This window comes from Danio rerio, chromosome 2 (genome assembly GCF_052040795.2).
Source record: "Danio rerio strain M-AB ecotype USA chromosome 2, GRCz13ab, whole genome shotgun sequence".
Lineage (NCBI taxonomy): Eukaryota > Metazoa > Chordata > Actinopteri > Cypriniformes > Danionidae > Danio > Danio rerio.
In genome coordinates, this window is record NC_141022.1 from 59392868 (window position 1) to 59419261 (window position 26394).

General features: G+C 38.2%; 1 long non-coding RNA gene across 3 annotated transcripts in view; it reads left to right on the forward strand.

Moving 5' to 3' along the window:
* The window catches only part of LOC137488289 (uncharacterized), a 98382-nt gene that overhangs the window by 51323 nt on the left and 20665 nt on the right, over nt 1-26394 (forward strand). For 2 of the 3 annotated variants that reach the window (XR_015479199.1, XR_015479200.1), the window contains 2 exons: nt 11065-11185; nt 23511-23552. This is a non-coding gene — a long non-coding RNA (uncharacterized LOC137488289). The remainder of the gene's footprint in view (nt 1-11064; nt 11186-23510; nt 23553-26394) is intronic. The other variant, XR_015479201.1, reaches the window with a different exon arrangement.

Here is a 26394-nt window from a genome sequence, read left to right on the forward strand (position 1 = left end):
AGAAACATGTGTTATGCAGGAATGTAACTGATATGCTGCAACGACTCTTTAAATACGAGATCAATGTAGCGAGTTTTGACGCTCTCGCCGCCGGAGCTGAAAGCAGTCAGCATTGTCACCAGGGCGGCCAGAGCGACCTTGAACGCTCTCGCCGCTTTCGGTGTGAACGTACGGTTACTGCTTTTTTTAAGAGCTCCAGATCTGTCTTTTTGTAAGAAGCACCTTAATAGGTCCAACGTTAACTGTGCGTGTGTGATCATCTTGTTGTTATCGCACACGGTTTTTCACCTGCTTTCTTTTGCCTTCATATTGTTCAATTATAATTTTTTTACAATAACATTACTTGTTGTCATCCACTCTGCAGATCTCTCGCATGCCCCCATATGAATGTAACCCCAAATCACCAAACTTGACTTATTTCTGTGAGTTGAGTCCACCGAGTGAGTCAAAGAGAACAAAATCATCACTTCCTTATAAACTTTACAAAACGTTTGTGCATTGGGGGCTTAAACCCCTGCTCTTTTGGAATATGTTGCACCTAATCAAAAATAGGTTGTAAAACATTTATCTTTTTATCTAAGTACTTGAAATTACCACATACATCATGCGCATTACGCAGAGTTTGTGTCGGGTATTTAAATGGTCAGCTGTTCAGCAGTACCTGTTTCTACCGGCAGGTGGGAGAGAGATTGTTGTCATGGTTATCACACGGCAAGTGTTAAAAAATCCAGGCACAGCACTGTCGTCATTCTTCCATTATTCTGAGGGGCTGAAGCTGATGAGGTAATAACACAACCGTTTCGTAAAACTCAATAATTCTAACAACTGATGAAGCTTAATATTTGTTTTCCCAGTATAAAATGTGTGTAGTGTTGGTGAAATAAAATGACTATAATCAATAAAATGTGTCATATAAATATATAGTCAGAAATACGTAAATTGTACTAGCTTTCTAGATATGATATAGATATCATGGTTTCCGCTACATTAATTTTTCCATGGTGGGGCGCCACTCCAAAATTCATCCCGCCATGGCTACCTTACAGCTTTTCGTTCAAAACAATATATTTTTTAATTGCGGGTAATAATCGCACCAAAACGTATTAAAGGGTAAGTCAATTATAACCGTGCAAACTTTACTGTAACCGTAGTAGTGCTGTGCGTCATTTGTTTAAACCTTCAAGGTTATGTGCTGACTCACTGGCTGACTGACAGACATGTGCGTAATGCGTGAGGCCAGCAAACACGACGTATAGCCGTTTCACTTTACTTCAGGACACATTAATACCGCTCTGTGGGTATTGGAGAAATTCATAAATATTCCTAGCAAATCTAATAAATGTTGGAGACGTACTCGTTACGTAAACGCACTAAATTGCAGCGTTTCAGCAGCGTTTATTTGAGAGCGCACAAGAAGATCTGTGTGCTCTTGAAGCGGCGTGTAAGAAGTTTTGTGCACGAGCAGAGGAAATCGGCGCGCAAGCAAAGAGATCCGCATGCTGTAGACTACATAAACGCGATCTCGACTTCTAATACTGCACTCACAACATTTGTCATTTGAAATAACGCCACAGGTAGTTGGTAGTTCTGTGTAAAAAAAAAAGGCCTGCCGCCACAGCTGAAAAAAATCCTAGAGGAAACACTGAATATCTAGACATATTTATCTAGATATGATAAAGCCAGTCACATCTGTTTCTGTAGTTAAATCACAGTCAGTTCATGCATCTAGCTTATTATTTATTAGCCATATTCTACTGTAAAATGCTATATCAGTTAGCATCGAATTACAAATCAACTTAATTCTTATGAAAATACCTAAGATGGCTGGAAAAACACAGTTAAAGCCTTTTTATGTTTATTCAGATGTTTATACACAGACTTTCTGCCCATTATGAAAGAAAAAGGCATTACATGCATTTAAAGTGCCATGAAGCCCACATCACTCTATTTTGAGGAAAACCCAAAAAAAAAAACTATCTCTAAACAGGGCTCGAAATTAACCTTTTTGCTTGGTAGCACCGGTGCTCCTAACTTTAAAAAATTTAGCCGCATCAGCCAAAATTTAGTCGCACCCACCAATTATGAGCACCGTTACTACACGTTTTATACAAACATATTGGTTGTATTTGAAATCAACACTAATCAAACTAACAAGCAAAAAAAATATATATATATATAACGTTATATGCAATTACAATTTTTCATGGTAGTAGCTCTCTGTCATCCGAAGCCAGAAGGCGCTGAGTGATTGACAGCTGATATTAACCAATCATTCCCGTTCAGTGCTAGAGCAGTGGTGGGCCAATAAGAAGAGCGCGATGGCGGGGCAAGCATTACGGACTTGGATTTGTTTACTGCAGCAAGTTGACATGACAACTGTTTGAAACCATTCCCGAGCGCTGCGTTTCGCATTTCAAGTGCAGACAAAGAGCTTAGAGATGCATTCTGCGTCAACGTCTCCCGAATCCGCGCATGTGCTGAACATTTTGCAGTAAAAACTGGTCGCACACTACAATTTTAAACACTCGCAGAAATGCTCCCAAATATATTTCAAGGTCGCATAGATAAAATTTCGGGCGCATATGCAACCAAAATGGTCGCAATTTCAAGCCCTGTCTAAAGAAATTTAAAGAAACGGTTATTTAGCAGGGTGCATTAGAACTTGGAACTTGTTTTTTTGGGGTGTGGGTAAGCCCCTCATCCCTTTCGACCCTAGCAATGCCCCTGGTCTTATTACACACATTTTTATTGTCACATCATCTGTTCAAAGTAAATCACATCACTTTACTGATGCGCATGCTGGAGTTTATTCAGTAAACGGTTTTCCATTGTAATTTATATGCATTTTTCGTATCGAAAAACAAGTTGACTCTATACTCAGTTGTGCATAAATTGTCAAAATCCACATTAAAAAGGGTCTCCGCTAAATTTATGTGCATCTATTAAGCATTTGTTTAATGCAATATTCCAATATAGGTGCATGCAAACAGCTACCGTTTGTAATAAATAAAAAGTGTTTTTCTCCGGATAAACGAACGGACTGTCTAATAGATTGGCTTTACCTGCTCATAATTACTCTAAACGGAGCTCATGTGGCTCATTAGACTCAGATCTGACCTCATCAAGAGACGCCACACTTGACCTCAGATTGGCAAACAAACTGCTCAGGCTCTTTATTAATTGTTTTAAACGTGGCTTCTCCGCGTTCGGTTTGAGAAAGTCTGGTCTTGCGCTGGTTTCTTTTAATCCATTGGCCAGGTTAATTCCTGACTGACACAGAGATCAACCCTCACCTTAATGAGACTACAGAATCTTCCAGAGATTTCCCCTGGCCTTAATGACATCTAAAGATAAGTTTAAGAAGCCTTGGTCGACCAATTACCATCTCTAGAATAGAAGAAAGGTCGATTTTGCATTGATTTATTAGTACTGACACATGATAAATGACACTTTTTGTAATGTTTAGCAGGTTGTGACCTTAGTGGAAAGATTTTTGGAGTTTTTGCTTTAAAATCTCCTACACAAAACACCTCTGTGTGAATTTAGCTTCTGTATAGATAAAGTTATAGTATCAATGTTTAAAGCACAGTTCACTACACCTTATACTGCTCACCCGTGGTCTAATTATAGACCATTTTAGTATATAATGAAAACATCAAGCTGAGGTTTAAATCTGAAAGTGCACCGTGTTTAAGATTATCGATTCTTTAACAAAATAATCGACTTGGAGTCGAATAAATGAATCGTGTTGGCTTCGGATCTTTTGTCTGCACACATCAAGGTCAACACTGTACATCACCAAATGTCAGCAGAAGCCTTACAGTGGTTTGAGTCTTATTTGGGTGGGAGACAGCAGTGTGTGAGGGTCGATGGGGTGAAGTCATCTGTGCGTTCTAATAATATGGGAGTACCTCAAGGGTCTGTTCTTGGCCCATTGTTGTTACAATGTACATAAGTGATCACCAGATTGCCGCCTAGGGGTGAACTCCCAGTTATATGCAGATGACAAAGTCATCTATGTGTCAGCTGAAAAACCGTGCCGGGCAGGTGAGCGACTGACCTAGGCTTTACAACACATTTCAAGATGGCTTGAGCTGTCGTTGAATGTCAAGAAAACAGTTTTGAATGCTGCATCCGAAACCGCATACTTCCGTACTATATAGTACGCTAAAATCAGTATGCGAGCCGAGTAGTATGTCCGAATTCATAGAATTCGAAAATCAGTAGGCAAGAAGTACCTGGATGACTTAGTACTTCCGGCGAGATTCTGAAGTGCACATCCCATGCACGCTGCGCTATCCCATAATGCCCCGTGAGAGAATTCATGAATGGAAGTGAGGCGACGCAACTGACGCAGGTAGGTCACGTGACCATGACAAAATGGCGGATGTAGTACGTCCGAATTCCATTCATACTTTTCACATTCATACTGTATAGAACATATTTTTCTAACGGCCAAGTAGTACGTTTAAATTCAAATGCAGTACCTACTGAGTAGTAGGCGGTTTCGGACGCAGCCTCTGTTTTTCTCTATAAGAAATAGGCCTGTACGGGATACATTTGAGGTGCTGATTAAAAATAAAGTCATTAAAGAAGTGAATGAATTTAAGTATCTTGGCATAACTCAGACATTAATTTAAAATTAGATAATCGTGTTAAAATTATAAGAAAATTAAGCCAAGTCTAAACTGTTTTCGTTTTATTAGAAGGTTTTTAAATATATCAAACTGCAAAATTATGCAAAAAAAATGCACACAATGATATTGTAACGAAGTGGCTGACACAGAGGGATCCATTTGCAGTATTTTTATTAAACACCGTTTAATAAACAATAGCACACAGATGTTGTGCGTGCGCAAACTCACATCAAACACAGTAGTATGTAGCCGTTGGGCTGGCGGCAGGTAAACAGGATGAGTATGCAGGCATGGGTCAGAGGCAGGCGGCTAGTATCAGAGTCGGTAAGCAGGCTAGAGTTCAAAGGCAGGCGGCTAGGATCAAAGTCGGGATTCAGGCTGAAGTACAAGGCAGGCGGCAGGCTAGACTGGGTCAGTAAACGAAGCAGGATCACAACGGGAAAGCAGGCAAGGATGAGAATGCTCAGTAGTGTTAGCCGGGGCAGAACAAGACTTCGCAATGAAGCAGCATGTGTGTGCTGCTTAAATGTGTGTGGAAGGTGATTGCTGGATGTGTGTCAGGTGTGTCTGCAATCAGTGTAAATGGGTGACGTAATGTCAATAGTCCGATGATGATGACCTCTGCTGGCCAGCGAGGGGAATGACTGGGACAGAGTCGGTGACGGATATTCTTTCACTTGACGCATTGCATTACATCTTGGTCACAAGCCTCTTTAACTACATTAAAGCCTATTTACTCAATAAATAAACGAGCAGTTAAAATTATGGACTTAAAGCCTATGCAATGGCATCATTGTGAAGTTTTATGTAAACATAACCTTTTTAGTTTTGATAGTTTTATTAAATTTAATTATCTTAAATTGCTTTTTAAATGTATAAATAATCATGTTCCAATCCTGTTTTCTGAACTAATCAGCAGGCATCAAACCTCACACAGTTACACGAGCAACTGCTAATGGTGACTGTCTAGTGCCAAAGTGTAAGACCACCTTTGGGCAATCTGTCTTTTCTGTAAAGGGAGCCAAACTGTGGAATGATTAACCTGTTAGACTAAAATCAGAAAGTAATATAAATATTTTTAGTAGTGCTCTTAGAAATGGTCAAAACAATTCAATTCAATTCAGCTTTATTTGTATAGCGCTTTTACAATGTAGATTGTGTCAAAGCAGCTTCACATAAATGGTCATAGTAACTGGATCAGGGTAGTTCAGTTTTTAGTGTTTAAGTTCAGTTCAGTACAGCTCAGTTCAGTGTGGTTTAAAGTCATTACTGAGAGTCCAAACACTGAAGAGCAAGTTCATAGATGCGTAGCTCTACCGATCCTGAACCATGCAAGCCAGTGGCGACAGCGGAGAGGGGAAAAAAACTTCACCTATAGGAGAGTGAAGAAAAAAAAAAACCTTGAGAGAAACCAGACTCAGTTGGGCACGACCATTTTAATATCTCAGCTGGCCAAAAGTCTTGTGAAGAGCTTCAGTCACCGTGGTGGAGGCTGGAAGATGGCCTCAGCGAAGACTCGTCTGTCCCTGGAGCGTCACTGGAAAAACAGCAGTGTTTGCACAAATAGTCTACTGTTAGTTTGTTGGATCATGTCGCCTTTGCTTTTGCCTTCAGTAAGTTTACTATAATGCTGTCTATATGTATCTATTATATTTCCATTTTGCAAATTTTTCCAAGCCTCCTGTGGACAGGTGTTGAGAATTAGCAAGTTTGCTAAAACAAGTGCATTTGGCTTTCCAGTGTAATTGTGATGTCCATGTCAAATAAATAAATAAATAAAAATAATAAAGTGAGGATCTGGTAAAATGTGAACGAGCATTTCCCTTCAGACACTAGCGAAGCGCGGGGCATCCTTTTCATTTTCAAAATAGTTTAACTTTTGCCTCTGTGTGGATTAATACTGAATGCATGTCATTGTTATTACTTGGGGTCAGGTTAAAGACTAGGGGAATATGCTGGAGTTTAACTGCATTGATTTATTGCATTCCTGCATTGGGGTCTCATGCACTCTGTGCTACTTCCTAACCGTGGTGTGCATTTCTCTCCGTGTCGCACTGAACCCAGTCGACCAATCACAACAGACTAGGTCATCAGACCAATCAGTGCAGATTAGTCTCACGCTTGTTTGAAAACAAATGAAACGCTGAACAATTCATATGGGAGTCGTTGGGATAATTAGGTAAAAATAAATGCATATTATAAGACAATGAAAGTGGTTATCGGCCTTGCATGTATATCAGACTGTTGTTGGAGACAAAATATGACCTTTTATAATGCATAATAGGGGCTTTTAAAAGAACCTCCAAGTTGCTTTAATTTACTAAGGAGACCTAGATGGTTTAGTGCAAGTCAAATGTATGTAAACATGCGGGATGGATCAATTTTAAAGCACTGGTATGGAATTTTATGTCAAAATTTATCTCCGAAATTAATTCCTCCAACAATAAGATCATTGTGGGTTTGTCAAACATAGCGGTCAGTAGTACACGCTATCAATCAGAGCTGTGGTATTGCTGTATCAGTTTTTTATATGTTATAGAATATGTTCATTGTGGATATGTACCCAGCTCTACGTTTCTGGGAACAGAGAAATATGTAACCGGAGGTACGTCTGCTTGCAGTTTTTGTTTTTGCAAATCCACCAGAGGCCGCTGTGTATGCGTTTTGATTTTTAAATTTCGCTCACACGTTCTCTTCTTGCATAAATCCACTAAAGGGGTCAAAATATACTTCAGCAGAACAGAGGTGCGTTTTCCAAACAATGAAATAACTCGTGGCTGAACTACTGTAGTACGATGCCTTGTTTGGGAAAACAATTATGTAGTAAGAAGTGTTTCCCAAAAAAAAAAACTGTTTCTCTGTCGCAGATGCATCATTTGAACCACATTAGTTATACCTTAAAACATTCATAATGACGCTTTAAATTAGAAAGAATTTTCTAATTCTTTAGAAAAAATCCCAACAACTATTTTTTTGTGCAAATTGTTTTACACACAAGCATCCTTTTTATTCAATATTAGTTTAAAGGTGCAGTAGGTGTCTTCAGAAACATTTTTTGTTGTGCTGGTTGAAAGTCTCTTCACAGTGTAATAGTAATGATTACAGTAAATGATCTAAATGTATTTATATGTATTTTTATATTCTGGGTAAGGCATAAAACTAAAAAATGTTCATCCCATTAAATAGAGTCGGACCGACATCTCTCATAATTCCGATAAGTAACTCAAACTGTCTGTCAACAAATGCAGATTTGGGCTTTTGCGCATCTCTGGTCACGCATATCCGCCATTAGCGTGCGCATGTCTGCCGCGCATACACGTCTAGATGAGCGACACGTGCACGCGAGACTGTCAGTTACTTTTTGTTACTTTAGCATGCTGGAGGAATGGGCTCTATCCACAGACGTGTTGTTCAGCCACTGAAATCTCCCGGTGGAAGTTAGATATGACTATTTTTAGTTTCATAAGGGAGCTTTTACAACATCGATGATGATCGCATTTTGAGGATCGCATATAATGGAAGACGACACTTGGAATGAAAACGAAGGGAATCGCACGTTTTTTTGTTTATAAGTGTTTTCGAGCCTAAACAAAGCGAAAGCACAGAACAGACTCACATTTGATAGCCAGGGGCGGCCCCTGGTGGTTCGGCGGTATGGGTTGTGTATAGCGAGGCTGGACTATTTAATGTTTATTTCCCACCCTTCAGAGAAACACGGAAAATATGGGAGAAAAATGGGAAAATAGCTTTATGCAATCATAGCGGGATAGAACTGTAAAATACGAGAATCCCGGGAAAAACGGGAAGGTTGACAGGTATGCCCTAAACCTACCCAAAACCTAAACACAGCTACTACGTCACTAACTATTAATAAACAGTTGATTTATTAGGTTGTAGTGTTAGTTAATGGTTATTTAATATCGTGAATTGTGACCTAAACTAAAGGGTTACCATGTCTTTTTGGATCATTTTTCATGACAATGACGGTTTATTTATATAGAGTAGCACAATAAAAACAACCCACGTTGACCAATGCGCTTCACAGAAACCAAAACCACAAACAACAAGAGAAAGTCATAGACAAAATCAAGTTTTTATATAAAAAAACTAAAACTTTTACCCAGTCAAAAGCCACACTCTTAAAAGAAACGGTTCTATATAGAACCAAAAATGGTTCTATCAAGAGCTTCATATATGGAACCCCAAAAAGGTTCTAAATAGAACCATTTTAAGGGTTCATTAAATAGAACCCCAAATGGTTCTTCGAATTCAAGTTAGATGGTTCTATTTAGAACCATTTAAGGGTTCTTTATTTAGGTAGCAGTGCAGCGCTCGTGCCCACACCGAGTCTGTGTATGCGCGGCAGACCAGAGTCACGGTGGCAGGCTAGATTGACCATCAGGCCACCGGGAAAGGTCCCAGTTCTCTCTATGGCCAGTCCGTCCCAGGATATTATTAAAACATTTTAAAGCCAAACATATTTTAATAATCCATAGATGAAAGATCAGGTGTTGTTTATAAAGGACACAAAAATGCAGGCTAAATGAACTGTGAAATATTAAACCTTTAAGTATAAATAAATCACCACCTGTCCACCACGATGATTATTAGTTTTAAATAAATTATTAAATCATAAAAACATGGTACTGCACAATCTAAATAAATAAACTGGTTATTTTATTTATTTTACAAAAAAAATTGTTAAAAATGTTAAATATTAAGTATATATAAAATATAAGTTATATGCTAATGTGAAAACCTGAATGAAAAAAATCACATCATACTGTACACTAAAGTTTTTGACCACAGCATTCATTTTATTAGATTTTGACTCAAAAAGATTTGTATATCTGTGTTATAGCTTATAATTATTTTATAATATTTACTAGATAATTATGTTATGAATCAAAAACTATAGAACCATTTTAATCAAAAAGGTTGTTTGCACTCAAAGGGTTCTAAATGGAACCATTTTTTTGGGTAAAAGGTTCTACTGGCCAAGTATAGAACCCCAAGGTTTTACATAGAACCTCTAGGAACCTTTTTTTTTTAGAGTGCAGTAAAATATTGAATAAAACCAAGTTCATGTGTTAAAAGCTTTGTCAAACAAGAAAGTATTTAAACAAACATACATGGTGCCAATCTGATAGAAAGGGTCAAATCGTTCCAATGTTTCATTAATTTTAGGTTTTTCTATGCAGAAATTAAAATGTAGCCTTCAGACCTTTGCAGATAAGTTTGAGGTGACCAATAAGCTGAAGTGACCATAACCTGAAATGACCACAACCTGAAGTGACTGTGATTTGGGTTTCAGTGGTAATACAGACTGACAGCAACTGTGGTGATGGACCCTGAGCCTGCTGTCAGTTTGACCTCAGCTTAAAAAAAAAAGACAAAGGTTTATTTTAGTTCCACTCCCTGAGTTTAAACAACAAAAACAGTCTGAATTCAGGTGATCACATCCCTGTCATGGCAATAAGGATGGACAGATGTGATTCAAAGGGCCAAATTGTTTTCTGCATGAGCTAATTACACACTTTAAACTCTTGGATTTTCTAACAAACCCCAGTGGGTCCCTTGTATTGGGATTGGTCCTATTAAAGAGGCTTTTGGGCCATCTGGACATCAGTGAAAGGCCCCTGTGCTCAACTAGACCAAAGACTGTAGAATACAAAAGACATGTCACTCATATACAGTGCATCCGCAAATTCATGGCTCTTCACTTTTTCCACATTTTGTTATGTTACAGGCTTATTCCAAAATGGATTAAATTCATTTATTTCCTCATCATTCTACACACAATATCCCATCATGACAATGTGAAAAAAGAGTTTTTGAAATAGTTGCAAATTTATTAAAATTAAAAAGCTGAAAATCACATGTACATCAGTGTTCACAGCCTTTGCTCAATACTTTGTTGATGCACCCTTGGCAGCAATTGCAGCCTCAAGTCTGTTTGAATATGATGCCACAAGCTTGGCACACCTGTCTTTGGGAATGTTTGCCCATTCCTCTTTGCAGTACCTCTCAAGCTCTATTAGGCTGGATAGGAAGTGACCGTGCACAGCCATTTTCAGATCTCTCCAGAGATCTTCAATAGGGTTTAGGTCTGGGCTCTGGCTGGGCCACACAAGGACATTCACCAAGTTGTTGTGAAGCCATTCTGTTGATATTTTGGCGGTGTGCTTTGGGTCATTATCCTGCTGGAAGATGAAGCGTCGTCGCAGTCTGAGGTCAAGAGCACTCTGAAGCAGGTTTTCATTCAGGATGTCTCTGTACATTGCTGCGTTCATCTTTCCCTCTATCCCGACTAGTCTTGCAGTGCCTGCTGCTGAAAAATGTGCATTTCGTGCGAGTCGCTTAACTTGGAAAATTTGAACTTCAGGGTATATTTGAACGTTAACCAATCAGGTGCTTTTTCTTGTAGGGGCGTGATTATGGCGTAGCGCCTGTTGTTGGTTGTTGGAAATCCTCCTACCAGACTGCAGCAGTTCATCAAACTGGGCTCGGTTTAGTCAGAAGCACAGCTGAAAGCTTTCATCATGCAGGTTAAGTTTCTGAAGGAGTTAATGAACTCACAGAGCTGAGTGCACCTCAAAAAGGATCTAGTGGACTCAGTCACAGCTCCAAACGAATCCACACTGTTTTTCAGCCTTCATAAAGCACATAAACACAGTTATTCTCTCAATAAAATCCATGTTAGCCATCTAGCAATAACGCTAAAGTCACCGAGCAGACAGAAGGCTTGGCCATGACTTGAATCCGTGTCTATTGTGAGGTGAATTTGACAGGTGAATAAAGCGAGTAAACTGAAAATGATCTTGCCGCGTCTGGTGTGAACACCACATTACACTATACTACAAAATGGCGTAGTGCATAAGTGTGTGATTTGGGACGCACTTTAGATCTTATTGCACACTTATTGCTACTTCTGGTTTTAAAAAGCCTAGATTAAAAGCAGATGGCAAAATGAACTTTTCTGTTATAAACTATTGCAAAACAAATAAAACTATAGGGACAGAGTAGATACAGGAATGGAGAAAAGAGCGTTTTTTTATTATCTTTATTATTATCTTTTATTATATATTGTTATAGTCAGTCAGCGCCCGCTTTTTTTTTTCTTTTTTTTTCTCGTGTCTTTTTTAGTGTCTCAAAAACCATCAAGATCTGCAGTGTAAATACTCTGAAATTCAATAGGGTTGAAGCCAGTCAGCACAGAATTCAGTATAAACTACACTCTCAGAAATAAAGGTACGCGAGCTGTCACTGAGGTGGTACCTTTTGAAAAGGTACAAATGAGTACCTAAAACGTCCATATTAATACCTTAAATGTACACATTAGTACCTAAAATGTACAAAAGTGTTCTTCTTAAAATGTTTAGGTACTAATATAGTTGAAGTCAGAATTATTCGCCCCCTTTCGATTTTTTTTCTTCTTTTTTCAATATTTCCCAAATGCTGTTTAACAGAGCAAGGAAATTTTCACAGTATGTCTGATAATATTTTTTCTTCTGGAGAAAGTCTTTTTTTTCCGGCTAGACTAAAAGCAGTTTTTAATTAAAAAAAAAAAACATTTTTGGGACAAAATTATTAGCCCCTTTAAGCAAATTTTTTTCAATAGTCTACAGAACAAACCATCGTTATAGAATAACTTGCCTAATTACCCTAATCTGCCTAGTTCACCTTATTAACCTAATTAAGTCTTTAAATGTCACTTTAAGCTGTATCAAAGTGTCCTGAAAAATACCAAGTAAAATATTTTTTACTGTCAGCATAGCAAAGATAAAATAAATCAGTTATTAGAAATAAGTTATTAAAATTATTATGATTAGAGATGTGCTAAAACAATCTTCCCTCCATTAAACAGAAATTGGGGAAAAATATAAACGGGTGATAATAATTCAGGGGGGCTAATAATTCTGAATTTAACTGTATGTAGTTTTGAGGTACCAATATGGACCCTTTAAGTTCAAATGTGTACCTTTAAAAAAAAGTATTTTATTTATTTATTTATTTTTAGTCATTTAGCAGACGCTTTTATCCAAAGCGACTTACAAATGAGGACAAGGAAGCAATTTACACAACTAAGAGCAACAATGAATAAGTGCTAAAGGCAAGTTTCAGGTCTGTAAAGTCTAAGAAGGGAAGTATTAGTAGTATTAGTATTTTTTTTTTTTTTTTTTGTACAATTAGTGTGATATTCAAAGAGGCAATTGCAGATTAGGAAGTGAAGTGGAGACTAAATAGTTGAGTTTTTAGTCGTTTCTTGAAAATAGCGAGTGACTCTGCCGTTCTGATGCAGTTAGGGAGTTCATTCCACCAACTGGGCAGATTGAGCGTGAGCGTTCGCGAAAGTGATTTCTTCCCTCTTTGGGATGGAACCACGAGGCGACGTTCATTCACAGAACGCAAGTTTCTGGAGGGCACATAGATCTGCAGAAGTGAGAGCAGATAAGGAGGAGCAAGGCCAGAGGTCACTTTGTAGGCAAACATCAGAGCTTTGAATTTGATGCGAGCAGCAACTGGCAGCCAGTGCAAACGGACTAGCAGCGGAGTGACATGTGCTCGTTTAGGTTCATTGAAGACCACTCGTGCTGCTGCATTCTGGAGCAGTTGAAGAGGCTTGATAGAGTTAGCTGTAAGTACCACCGCAATAACAGCTCGCTTACCTTTAAGCAAGCATAGCACCTAAGTTGTTTTGGTTTTTATTTTTGTTAAATAAAAATCTATTTTCCATTTATATATTAGCAAATATTTTGCAAATATTTAAAATTATTTATAAAGACTATTTTCACTCAAATATTAGTAAAACACTGTGCCTGTCCTTCACTGCACTGTAAAAAAATCTCGGTTGCCTTAAAATTTTAAACTGAATCAAATTAACCTTATGAGTCCATTGAACCTATATTATGTTAAACTGACTTGTAAAACACATTGTGTAACTTATTAAATTAAGTTAATCATAGAAGTTACAATCATAGCTGTCAACCCTTCCGCTTTTCTCAGGATTCTCCCATATTTTCATCATCCCTTAAAGATATTTTCCCGTATTTCTCCCATATTTTCAGTCTTTCTCTTAAGGGAGGGAATAAACATAAAAAGAGCCAATCCTCCCTATACGCAACCCATAACGCCGAACCACCAAGGGTCGCCCCTTGCTCTTAAATGCAAGTCTGTTCTGTGGTTTTGTTTTATGTAGGCATGAAAACACTTTGAAATAAATATAAAAACAGCGAGATTCCCTTCCTTTCTATACCAGGTGTTGTCGCCCCTCCTTAGCTCCTCAAAACAGTCATATAGCGGTGCGTGACAGTCAGCTGATGCGCTCCATAGTGATGAATAGACACTGTTTCCCAAATGGATTATGTACACTCTGGTTTTGGGTGCATGTTTAAACAGACATACATAATAATAAAAATAACAATAATAACATCTAAAAATGTCGAGCTTGGTGTTTTTTTTTTTCAAACACAACTAATTTTGTCCTAAATGAGCATAAAAAGTTAGGAAAGCAGTCGAATGCTGTCTTTAGAACGTTAGATGTGTGCATTTTTTAAGTAAAAAGAAAATCCAAATAAATGAGAGATTCATTCGTGGCTCTTTAATCAGAATATGTAAGTTATACAGTGTAAAAAAGATTAAGATTTGATTTTCTTTTGTAAAAAATAATATTAAAACATATTACTGACCATTTAAATTGGGGGGGGGGGGTTATCTCTTATTAAGGTGGGCATATTCCTTATTTTCACATCCCAGTGTTGACAGGTATGGTTACAATGAACTGAAAGCATGTTCTCATGACTAATTGATCATATAATATTTTACAGTGTGCATATTCAGACTATTCCCTTCACATGTTTCATCATTAAGGATTTTTTTTAAATAGTGTAAAAATCTCATCTCATTCTCGTGAACCCAATCTCATGTCTCGTCTCATAGAGTAAGCATCTCATCACACCCCTAGTTGCTATGTAGTATGTGTAAGCAGTTGTCTGACTGGTGTTTATCTGCTTCAGGACACAAGACTGTTAAATTTACACTGTAGTTAATCCAATCACACCCACAAACCTTGATTTAAAGAAGTGACCTATAGGGATCCTGTGTTAATTGCATTCTACTTATGCAGATGTAGGTCAGAGGTTTAAATGGATGTTGCTGCAGTCTTAACATTCGTGCATTTAGCTTTTATCTAAAGCAATTCATGACGCATTGAAGGTTTACTTTATTTTAATTGATGTATTCCTGATTAAAAATATCACATTTTTTTATGTTACTTTAACTAAATCCGGTTTCAACTATATTATATATTATATATTTTTAGTTCTGCTAAGTTGAACTTAACATTTTTAGTCTGTTTTACTGATGCAAGTTGAGATGAATAGAAAAGGTAATTTGATTAAACTAAAAAATGTTGAAGAAAATATTACACTTTTTTTTGGAAAAATATGCTATTTATATTTAATTCAAGTTTATTTATATAGCGCTCATTATATATATGTCAAAAGCAGCTTAACATAGAAGTTCTAGTAAAGTCCAGTTTTCAAAATTTGAGTTCAGTTTAGTTCAGTTCAGTGCAGTTTAATTTTCGCTGCTGAAAGTCCAAACACTGAAGAGCAAATCCATTGATGAGCAGCTCCACAAGTCCCAAACTAAGCAAGCCAATGGCGTCAGAGGGAGACGAGGACCACACTTCACCATTTGACGAAAGTGAAGGAAAAAAACGCAAGAGAGTCCAGGTTCTGTTGGGCACGACCATTTCTCCTATGGCCAAACTTCCTGTGTGGAGCTGCAGTCTTGGTGCCGTAGGCTGGAAAACGCTGGATGTGAATCATGTAGAACTGCAGGGGAGAGTAGGTCGCCGGTGGGTCTACAGAATGCCCACAGGATCAATACGGAGATTCGTCTGTCACTGGGGTCTTTCAGGAATCAGTCTCCACTCCTCCATGACCATCACAGCATCAGCTCAGGATACGGCCTGGTCCAGGATTATGGAGACCTTGGCATCATTTCTTCACTGGTCTTGGATTGCATCAATGGCGTTGCATAATCTCTAAGGGCGTCAGGATGAGTATCCCCAGGTGGAAATAGCGAAAAAAGAAAATAATTAGCGTAGCTGCTGTTCATAGTGAATTCAAACAAGATGCAAAAATGAAATGTTATAAGTGAAAAAAGCAGTTATATAAGCAAACATGTAAAGCATATGAGAGTTTCTAACAAAATGTCTGGTGCATTACGACAGGAGTGTGTCCTACTGGTGGTTGTCAAGCCAGCTCACCTGTGTGGAGCACATTCATGCATCATACCGCTATGTGATGCATTGAGTGTATGCTTTACTAAACAGATAGGTCTTTAATCTAGTTTTGAACTGCGAGAGTGTGTCTGAGCTTTGGACATTATCAGGAAGGCTATTCCAGAGTTTAGGAGCCATATATGAAAAGGCTTGACCTCCTTTAGTAGACTTTGCTATTCTATGTACTACCAGAAGCCTTGAGTTTTAAGATCTTAAAGAGCGGGTTGGATTGTAGCAAGACAGAAGGTTGGTTAGATAAACAGGAGCTGGATTATATAAAGCTTTATAGGTAAGAAGCAATATTTTATAAACAATACAAAACTTAAAAGGCAGCCAGTGTAAGGAGGACAAAATTGTGGTAAAATTATTATATTTTCTAGACCTGGTAAGAACTCTGGCTGCTGCATTTTGCCACCTAGACCCTATTTAGACCCTTTTATATATCCCCTATTAGCCCTTAGAGTTAAGATATATTGTTAAGGAGCTTTGAGTGGCTGTTAAGCAGTTGCTTCTATGTGGTTGCTTCTAGGGGATTCCTATATAGGTGTTGATAGGGAGTTGCACTGTAAAAAATTTTATGATCAATTAGTCCTGACAGCATATGTTTTTAGGTCATTGTAACTTATTAAACTAAGTTAATCCTGTTCTAACTTAGTTTTATAAGTTACACAAGCTGTTTTAAGTCAATTTAACCTAATGGACTCAAGGTTACTTTGATTCAGCTTAAAAAATGTAATGCACATTTTTTAGTGTATGAGTTATTTCTAGGCGGTTGATAAAGGTGATATGGGTGGATGGTTGCCAGCTGTTAAAGTACTATGTGGTTCCTATAGAGCAGTGGTCACAAAACTTGTTCCTGGAAGGCCGGTGTCCTGTAGATTTTAGCACCAACCCTAATCAAACATACCTGAACAAGCAAATCAAGGTCTTACTAGGTATACTTGAAACATCCAGGCAGATGTGTTGAGGTAAGTTGGAGCTAAATCCTGCAGGGACAGCGGCCCTCCAGGTCCAGGATTGGTGACCCCTGCTATAGAGTGTTCTTGGTGGTTGTTGCACATTAATGGGCTATATGCACCGCTAGTGTTTTTCAGCCAATGATGAACTTCTGGTGAAAGCTTTATGGGACTATTTTCAATTTCATAAGGTTTCTTTTACAGCATCGATGTTGTAATGTAATTCAGATATAATCAGTAACAGACTTGAGCATCCATTTGATTGTTAAATCATAAAAAGAGATGAAAGACGGTTTAAACGCAGGCGCCATCATTAGCGGCTGGTTAGTGCAGAAATTTCATTGAAAATACTGTGGTAAAATTGATTTCCATATTTTAAAGACATGGCGCAGAAAAATATAATTTAATGCTGTGCATCTTGTTTGGTCTGATACCCACTTTAGATCGTATCTTAGCCAGGCAGTGAAGATCGCAGTTTTTTAAAGAAATCAGATCTTAAACGTGGCGATTTTGCATAGGATGACAATTAACCGGTAGACCTGAGGCTGGCGGATTGGATTTAAAAGTCTGTGTGCACATACCCTATTAATGTTTTAATAACAGGACTGTATAATACGGGTTATTGAAAAAAAAATAATTAATGAACACTGTCTCAGTATTTTTGTCTTATGTCCTTTACAAATATCAATCTTAATAATAAATTCAAGATGCTTAAAACAAGAAAATATCAGACAACAATGTCAGAAAATATAACTTTGCCGGCAGCTAGCTCTCTGCAACTCTCACATGGTCGCTCACTGAAGCTAATCGAATCGGTCAGTACCGGTAGTGGTGTTAGTTATACCAGCAGGGGGCGCTCAACCTGCGGTCTGTGTGGGTCCTAATGCCCCAGTATAGTGACGGGGACTCTATACTGCTCAGTGAGCGCCGTCTTTTGGATGAGACGCTAAACCAAGGTCCCGACTCTCTGTGGTCGGTAAAAATCCCAGGATGTCCTTCGAAAAAGAGTAGGGGTTTAACCCTGGCATCCTGGCCAAATCTGCCTTCTGGCCTCTGTCCATCATGGCCTCCTAACCATCCCCATGTCAAAAAAATTGGCTACATCACTCTGTCTCCACCAATCAGCAAAACCTCTAATATTTTTACTGTTTTTTTTTTGCATAATATTAAACATTTAATAATACCTAGACATACTTTAACTACTTTCTTAATAATAACTATTTATATGCAGCAAATTATGAGATTATTGAGCCAACAGTCATAGTTAATGGTTTGTAATAACGAGAATTGTACTTTAAAATGAAGTGTGACTAAGATGTTGTGTATGTTTATTTTCTCAAGTAAACATACTTTGATTTAAGAATGTTTGCCTACTTGTAATGATAAAGAAAAGGAAATATACCTTTTTTAGTAACTAGTTTTTAGTATTTAGTAACTTCCATAAAAGCACAGCTCAGTTTGTGTGCACATATTTAACAACACTGTCTTGATTCCATCTTTAAGCTTCTAATTAACAGTATGGTGAGCTGCTTTTACAATTGTTTTGGTTATTTTTTTGCTTATTTGGTTTACATTTACATTTGGGTTTTTTCTACTTTTGAGCGAAGCAGTGGCGCAATAGGTAGTGCTGTCACCACACAGCAAGAAGGTCGCTGGTTCGAGCCTCGGCTCAGTTGGCGTTTCTGTGTGAAGTTTGCATGTTCTCCCTGCGTTCGCATGGGTTTCCTCCGGGTGCTCCGGTTTCCCCCACAGTCCAAAGACCTGCGGTGCAGGTGAATTGGGTAGGCTAAATTGTCCGAAGTGTATGAGTGTGTGTGTGAATGTGTGTGTGGATGTTTCCCAGAGATGGGTTGCAGCTGGAAAGGCATCCGCTGCATAAAAACTTGCTGGATAAGTTGGCGGTTCATTCCGCTGTGGCGACCCCAGATTAATAAAGGGACTAAGCCGACAGGAAAATGAATGAATGAATATTTCTACTTTTGTTTTAACCGGTTTTGATATATTTTCTTGTCTGTAAAAACTGCTGTATCAATACAATGTTACTTGCATTTTACTTTATTCACTTGTATATGTCTTAATTCGTGGAAGTAATGAATGTAATGAGTAGTACAGTATCCATTGAGGTCGACATCGAAAATCACAGTGACAAACACAACTGATAGTTGGCTTAGCTAACTGAGTGAAGAGGCCAATAATCATTTTATCACGTTAAAATATTAAGGCTGCCCTTCTTTGCTTGTTTCCTCATTATCCTAATTGGGAGCAAATTAGCTAAGAGGTGCAGTGTAGCTATCAAGCTCCTTAGTTTTATCAGAAGACAATTTAAGCCTCGCAGATCCTATTAGTGACAAAGCAGATAACGCTTGAAGGAGCTGTGTCAGCTTACCATAGGACAGGGGGGAAGGGAGATAAATAGATAGATAGATAGATAGATAGATAGATAGATAGATAGATAGATAGATAGATAGATAGATAGATAGATAGATAGATAGATAGATAGATAGCAGGGCTGCACAATATATGGTTTCACCATCAATATTGCAGTGTGTGTCTGCAATAGTCAGATTGCTGGATACACAATGTTGAGTCAGGATTATAGTTGATCAGCCCAAAATTTGAGAATACATGAGATTTGTGGAGTCATTGCAAAGAATAACCATAACAGACTTTTATTATTTGCATGTGTTTAAAACAACACAGGCTCATTCTGAAAGCGTAGCCCTATATACATTTCTAGAGAGTGAGAATTATGTAGCCAAAGGTACGTATGGCTGCATTTTGTCTTTAAAACCAACAGTACAAAACAATATGACAGTGTTTCTTTACGTGCTTACCACGTGCTTTACCGTGCTTTTTATGGATTGTTTTGGAAAACACTATCGGTTGGGTTGAGGGAAGGCAGTAGATGATGGTCAATCAGTGCTTTTGATAACACTGACGGTTATGTTGAGAGAAGGTGGTGGATGGGTCAATCAGTGCTTTTAAAAACACCGTCGTTGGTTTCAGGGAAGGCGGTTGGTTTGTCAATTGGCGCTTTTGAAAACACTATCGGTTGGGTTAAGGGAAGGTGGTGGGCGGGTCAATCAGTGCTTTTGAAAACACTATCTGTTGGGTTTAGGCAGAGCGGTGAGTGCTGGTCAATCGGTGCTTTTAAAAACACTGTCGTTGGTTTCACGGAAGGCGGTTGGTTTGTCAATCGGCGCTTTTGAAAACACTATCGGTTGGGTTAAGGGAAGGTGGTGGATGAGTCAATTGGTGCTTTTGAAAACACTCGGTTGGGTTTAGGGAAGGCAGTGGTTGCTGGTCAATTGGTGCTTTTGAAAACACTGTCAGCTGGGTTTAGGAGAGGTGGTGGGCGGGTCAGTCACTGCTTTTGAAAACACTATCTGTTGGGTTTAGGCAGAGCGGTGAGTGCTGGTCAATCAGTGCTTTTAAAAACCCTGTCGTTGGTTTCAGGGAAGGCGGTTGGTTTGTCAATCGGCGCTTTTGAAAACACTATCGGTTGGGTTAAGGGAAGGTGGTGGATGAGTCAATTGGTGCTTTTGAAAACACTCGGTTGGGTTTAGGGAAGGCGGTTGGTTTGTCAATTGGTGCTTTTGAAAACACTGTCGTTGGGTTCAGGAAAGGTGGGGGGTGGGTCAGTCACTGCTTTTGAAAACACTATTGTTTAGGTTTAGTGAAGTTAGTGAGCGGGTCAATCGGTGCTTTTGAAAATACTGTCGGTTGGGTTTAGGTAAGGCGGTGGGCGGGTCAGTTGGTGCTTTTGAAAACACTGTCGGTTGGGTTTAGGTAAGGCGGTGGGCGGGTCAGTTGGTGCTTTTGAAAACACAATCAGTTGGGTTTAGAGAAAGTGGTGGGCGGGTCAATCGGTGGTTTTGAAAACACTATTGGTTGTGTTTAGGAGGTGGGCGCTGGTCAATCAGTGCTTTTGAAAACACTGTTGTTGGGTTCAGGGAAGGTGGTGGGTGGGTCAGTCGGTGCTTTTGAAAACCCTATTGGTTGGGTTTAGGGAAGGGGTGGGTGGGTCAATCAGGTGCTTTTGAAAACAGTATCTGTTGGGTTTAGGAGGTGGGCGCTGGTCAATCAGTGCTTTTAAAAACACTGTCGTTGGGTTCAGGGAAGGGGGTGGGTGGGTCAGTCGGTGCTTTTGAAAACCTCATTGGTTGGGTTTAGGGAAGGTGGTGGATGGGTCAATCTGTGCTTTTGAAAATACTATTGGTTGGGTTTAAGGGAGGGTAGGTCAGTCGATCAGCCAGTCAGTCAGTCAGTCACTCGCAAAAGAAATTTGAGATCTTAAAAAGCGTACACAGCAGCCTCTGGTGGATTCGCAAAAACTGCAAAAAAAAAAAAAAAACATACCTCCTGGGTATTTGTCCCTCATTATTTACAGAAGTAATGTTCTAAAAATAACCTGCAACAGGCGAAATCTGCGAAGTAGTCTGCTTCACTTTTTACCATAATTATTATAGATGTTTAAGGCTGTAAAACCCCTCACTACACACTTTATATACTTTTCTCAGTCAGGCATTAACATTTTCACTTTTTTCTCTCGTTTAAACACTCTTAAAGTTCAAACTTTCCTAGACAAATAAGTCCAGTATGATAGAATGAAAGCAAAGATCAAAATCTGTTGAGGCGCAAACATTGATCGCTGTCAGCAAAAGGTTTATAAAGCTTTTTAGGTTTTGTGTGGATGATGATGCGTCCAGCGTAATGTTCTTTATCCTGCAGTCACTGATCCACAAAGCTAAAGCAGACTTCATCCTTAAGGGGGTCGCACACTGACAGTTGGTAGTATCACACGACGGAAAATTAAAATTTACAATGAAATTATTCAGATGGCGCTCTGTGTCCTGACTCATAGCTGGGTACTGCGGACAGCTGCTGACTTGCTACGCCCGGTGTGCGCACCCTAATATAAACCTGTTTACAATCTAAAATGCTTGGCGCTGCGTGGCACAGCGCATCTGGTGTGCGACCCCCTTGACGATGGTCTTGCTGCAGCCACTTACAACCCTTTTTGCATCCTTGTTGGAACTCACACCGCCAGAAATCGACAATATTAGGATCTTTAAATAACCTTACGTGATATATATAATAAAATATGGAGTAAATATTGAATTGCAATCATAGTTAATAAAGAGGCTGTAGATGTGCATCAGCGTGACGCTTTGTTTGCTTTTGTTGATCTGACAGCAAGGACAAGAATGAAAGCAGGTAAACTAATCCTGTTATGGCTGGAAATCAAATTAAAGCAAGAGCCAGCGCTTCAGCCATTCCTGCGTTAAAATGACACATGTGCATATGACTTTTTCGCTCAGGCTGTTTTCTGTCTGCCACAGTAGCTGTTAATGTTTCTCTGCTGGATTTGGTGTGTGTAATTTTAGGCTGTTGATGACGTCAAATCCCACTGAGACACTGACATGCTTTGGTGTTACAGTAGGATTAATGCGGCGATTAGTCTTTATGTGCTAATTAACTCCGCCCACTACATCCTTACACACACACACACACACACACACACACACACACTCACACACACACACACACACTCACACACACACACAGACTGCGCTCAGAGATTAAATCTGAGCACTTTATTAATGAAAGTGATACTTTTTTTGACATTTAGCAGATTTCAATTTATTTTTTTTAATCCAAGAGAAAGTTTCTTGGTTGTAAACATTTAATGCTGATTTAATATTCTTTGTGTGGTGGTTTAGTCATGAAGGTAATGATTCGCACTCAAGTAATTGCTTCGTACCGTTTTTATTTTTTATTTGTACATTCTTCGGGTAATTTAAAAACACAAACGTTTCGGCACAATGCCTTCCTCAGGCCCCGTTTGCACACATGCGTTTTAAAACGCATAAGTTTTGCTATGCTTACGCCAACCGTCCACACTACGCCGGAGTTTTACGAGCCCCGAAAACGGAGCGTTTTGGAAACTATGGAGAGGCTGTTTTCATTCTAAAATGCTGCTGCTCCATCTCAGTGTGAATGGGGGAAAACGGAGACATCTGAAAACGGAGGCGGGGCTGCAGACATTCGCCTTTATAATTGGGGCTTTTTCCTCAGTATTAAGTAGCCTACACACACAGATCAGTCTCGCATCCTCTCCGTGTAAGTTCAGACTTTGCAAGTTTGATATGGAAAACATAGTCCCGATCGTACTTTATTAAGTCATTCACATCACCCTGGCTGTGCTGTTTCACTGTCTTAACAATAAAATGAAAACATGATGTGAGGAACTGCCTATTTTCATTTGGATATTAGCAACTTAACAGACATCAAAAATGTCGAGGTGTCGTGTAGCTGCATGAGCGTCATTTTCATGCATATTCATAACAAAACGCACCTACTAACATTACTGCCCCATTCTAATTTAATTTTCATTGTAAATATGAAACATACCCTCTCTTTCACTGAATATCAGTTTTAATAACCAAAAATGGCCATTTTAAAAGTATAATGTACTATAGATATACAATAAAGTTTAGAGAATAAATAGAGATACAATAGAGAAAATAAAGGCAAGAAATCAGTCAATTGTGCAGAATCGGTGTCCGCGGTTACATTAATTAAGATATCAACCTAACTTATCTTTGCTCATCTTTTTGTTCCCAGAAATCTTCCACCACTTTCTACTGCTCCACATGGTTCATCCAGGTAGGATGATTTATTTATTTAATATTCCCTTCATAATAGTATTAAATGGCAGATATTCACTTTGCTGAATGATGTACAGTAAAATGAGTGTTGCAACCTTTTATTTTCATACATTAAATTGAATATAAAATTATTAGGCCTTCTTTGTATGAAATGTTTTTTTTAATTTTTAAACATTTCTTGGGCTCTATTTTGACAGTCCATGCGCAGAGCGCAAAACGCAGGACGCAAACGCTTTCAGGGCGTGTCAGGACGCGTTTTTGCTAATTTAAGGACGGGAAATCTGCCTTGCGCCAAGGCGCATGGTCTAAAAGGGTTGAGTTTATTTTCTTAATGAGTTATAGGTGTGTTTTGAGAATAAACCAATTAGAGCCTCATCTCCCATTCCCTTTAAGTGTCAGCTGCGTCGCGCCAAGAGCGCATTCGCTATTTACAGGGCGCAAAGGAAGTCTAAGTGGAAAAAATGAGCATTTCACAAGCAAACAGTTAACAGTGTTTTTAACAGAAAACTGTTAAACAGAGCATCTACTGCGCGAGAATGAGAGATAATGGATCTACTTTCACTTTCGCTCTTGGATAGGGAAACCTTTACACACAGACATAAATTATTATACATAGACTATAAATAATTAATTTCGTTTGTTAAGCGCAAAGATTTGTTTCAAAACTATTTCTAAATTCAGTTCTAATTTCCAGCAAACAAAAAAATGAACAATAATGACCAAGAGTGGTCAAAATACTGAGTTATTTCCAAATACACCTGCCATGCCCCATATGGTCTAAAACCTGACAGGTGGGCAAATCTAAGCTTGTTTTTAATAAAACAAATATAAATATGGATATAATAAATAATACTGCTAATAATAATAACATTATACAAAAACAAATTGTTATGAATGAACTGAAAAAGCCTCCCGAGATGAAGAAGACATAAAAGCAGTGGTTTTTCATATTTATGTAGGCTAGAAAATGTTTTGTAATATTTTAATCCTTTATATTTATATTCTATATCTATTCTTATTATATTCTATATATATCCTTAATATTTACATTTTTCATATGTAAAGTTATTTGCCTATTGCTCTCTTGTGTGTATTAAGCAGTGTGTAAGCGAGGCACAACTCTGCGCTGGAGTTTAGACCGGGTTAGTTTTGGTCTAATGAAAAATCTATTATAGTTTCTCAAAATAGCAACGCTCCAGCGGTCCGCCTCAGAACGCCTTCCTTTTTAGAGCAGAACGCCTATGGGCGCACAAATGAGCGCTAATGCATTTGCTATTTAAACAGCGTAACGCAAAGCCTCAAATCGACTCTTGTGCCAAGCTGAAACTACCAAAAGACTACTGCACCGCGTCTTGCGCCACACTGCTCCGGGTGTATGATAGGGCCCCTTAAGTCTTATTTATTTTAGTTTTGCTGGAATTCATGATGTTAAAAAAAACTTCCCTCCTTAAAATTTTTGCAGTGACTTGCACAATTACCCTAACTTTAACCCTAACTTAACCTGAGTAAAGCCTTTAAATTGCACTTTAAGCTGAATTCTAGTTTCTTTAAAAATAATAATGCATAATAATTTTGTCTTCAACTGTACTTCTTTAATATTGCTGTGGAAAGACTTTTTGGCTTTATTCATGTTATGTAAGTAATTCAGTAATTTGTTCATTTAAATACTGTTTCCTTTTCATATTTTATTGATGAAGTTGGGGAGAATATTGACTCTTCATTGTTTGCAGTCTTTGCAACACTTCATTGGTTGATTGCAGTGTAATATAATTCAAGAAAGCTTCATGGGGTTAAAAAAAAATTGGATTTCACCTTGCAGTTTTCATCTTGCAGCTCTAAATTTTTAAATAAATAGCTTTTTCTAATGGCTTGTACATGCTTGGACAATGTTTAAAGTCTTGTGATCAGACAAATGTGAGAGTGGATAACAGTGCAAAGCAGCATTCAAAATAATGCTTCTGGCTTGTTTTATTTATTTTTTTTTGGTTTGACACGATGCGTTAAAAACAAGCGTAAAGTTGCACATGCAGCGCTACCGTGTGTACTGCTATGAAATATATTAGGCGGCAGGTAATGTTAGGGACTGATTTTGTACATTAACTCGACACCGTGAAAATCGCTTGGGCATAAATGTTGAAAAATGCTGATGATAACTGCGAGCTGTTGAACTTCACAAAGTTTAGTTTTTTTTCTGTCCAGCGTTCAGTTTATTTTTTCCTCATAACAAAATATTTACATATCACAAATATTTTATTCTGCCAAGAAAAAAATATTCAGGATGATTTCTAGTGCTGGTAAAGTTTTTTACAATTAATCACATCCAAATATTTAATTGTTATTTATCAACCTTGTCTCGAATATATACATGTGTGTGCATATATATATATATATATATATATATATATATATATATATATATATATATATATATATATATATATATGACAGCTTGCGACTTCATCTGCCATTTTTACCGAGTAGGCCTATATTTACATGGACACCAATACTCCACTTTTATGTTTAAGATAATACTGATTAAGAGTCGACCATGTAAACAGTGATTTTTGATTACCTTAAAGGATGTCCCGAAATGCGGAGGTTTTACTTTCCATTCGTTATGCGGATATATCAAATTCCATTAAAACATCCTGAATGAAAATATGTTAAATGAGAGTGAACTGCTGAACTGCAGTTAAAGTCAAAAGATTAAAAATGAAACTCCTGAAATTGCATGAAACTCTGGAGGAAACGCAGAACAGCCTGATGATGCGACATTAATTGTTTTATACTGAAACTTTCCTTCTAATGGCGCGTCTTTGGTCTTATCCAAATTTCTTTGC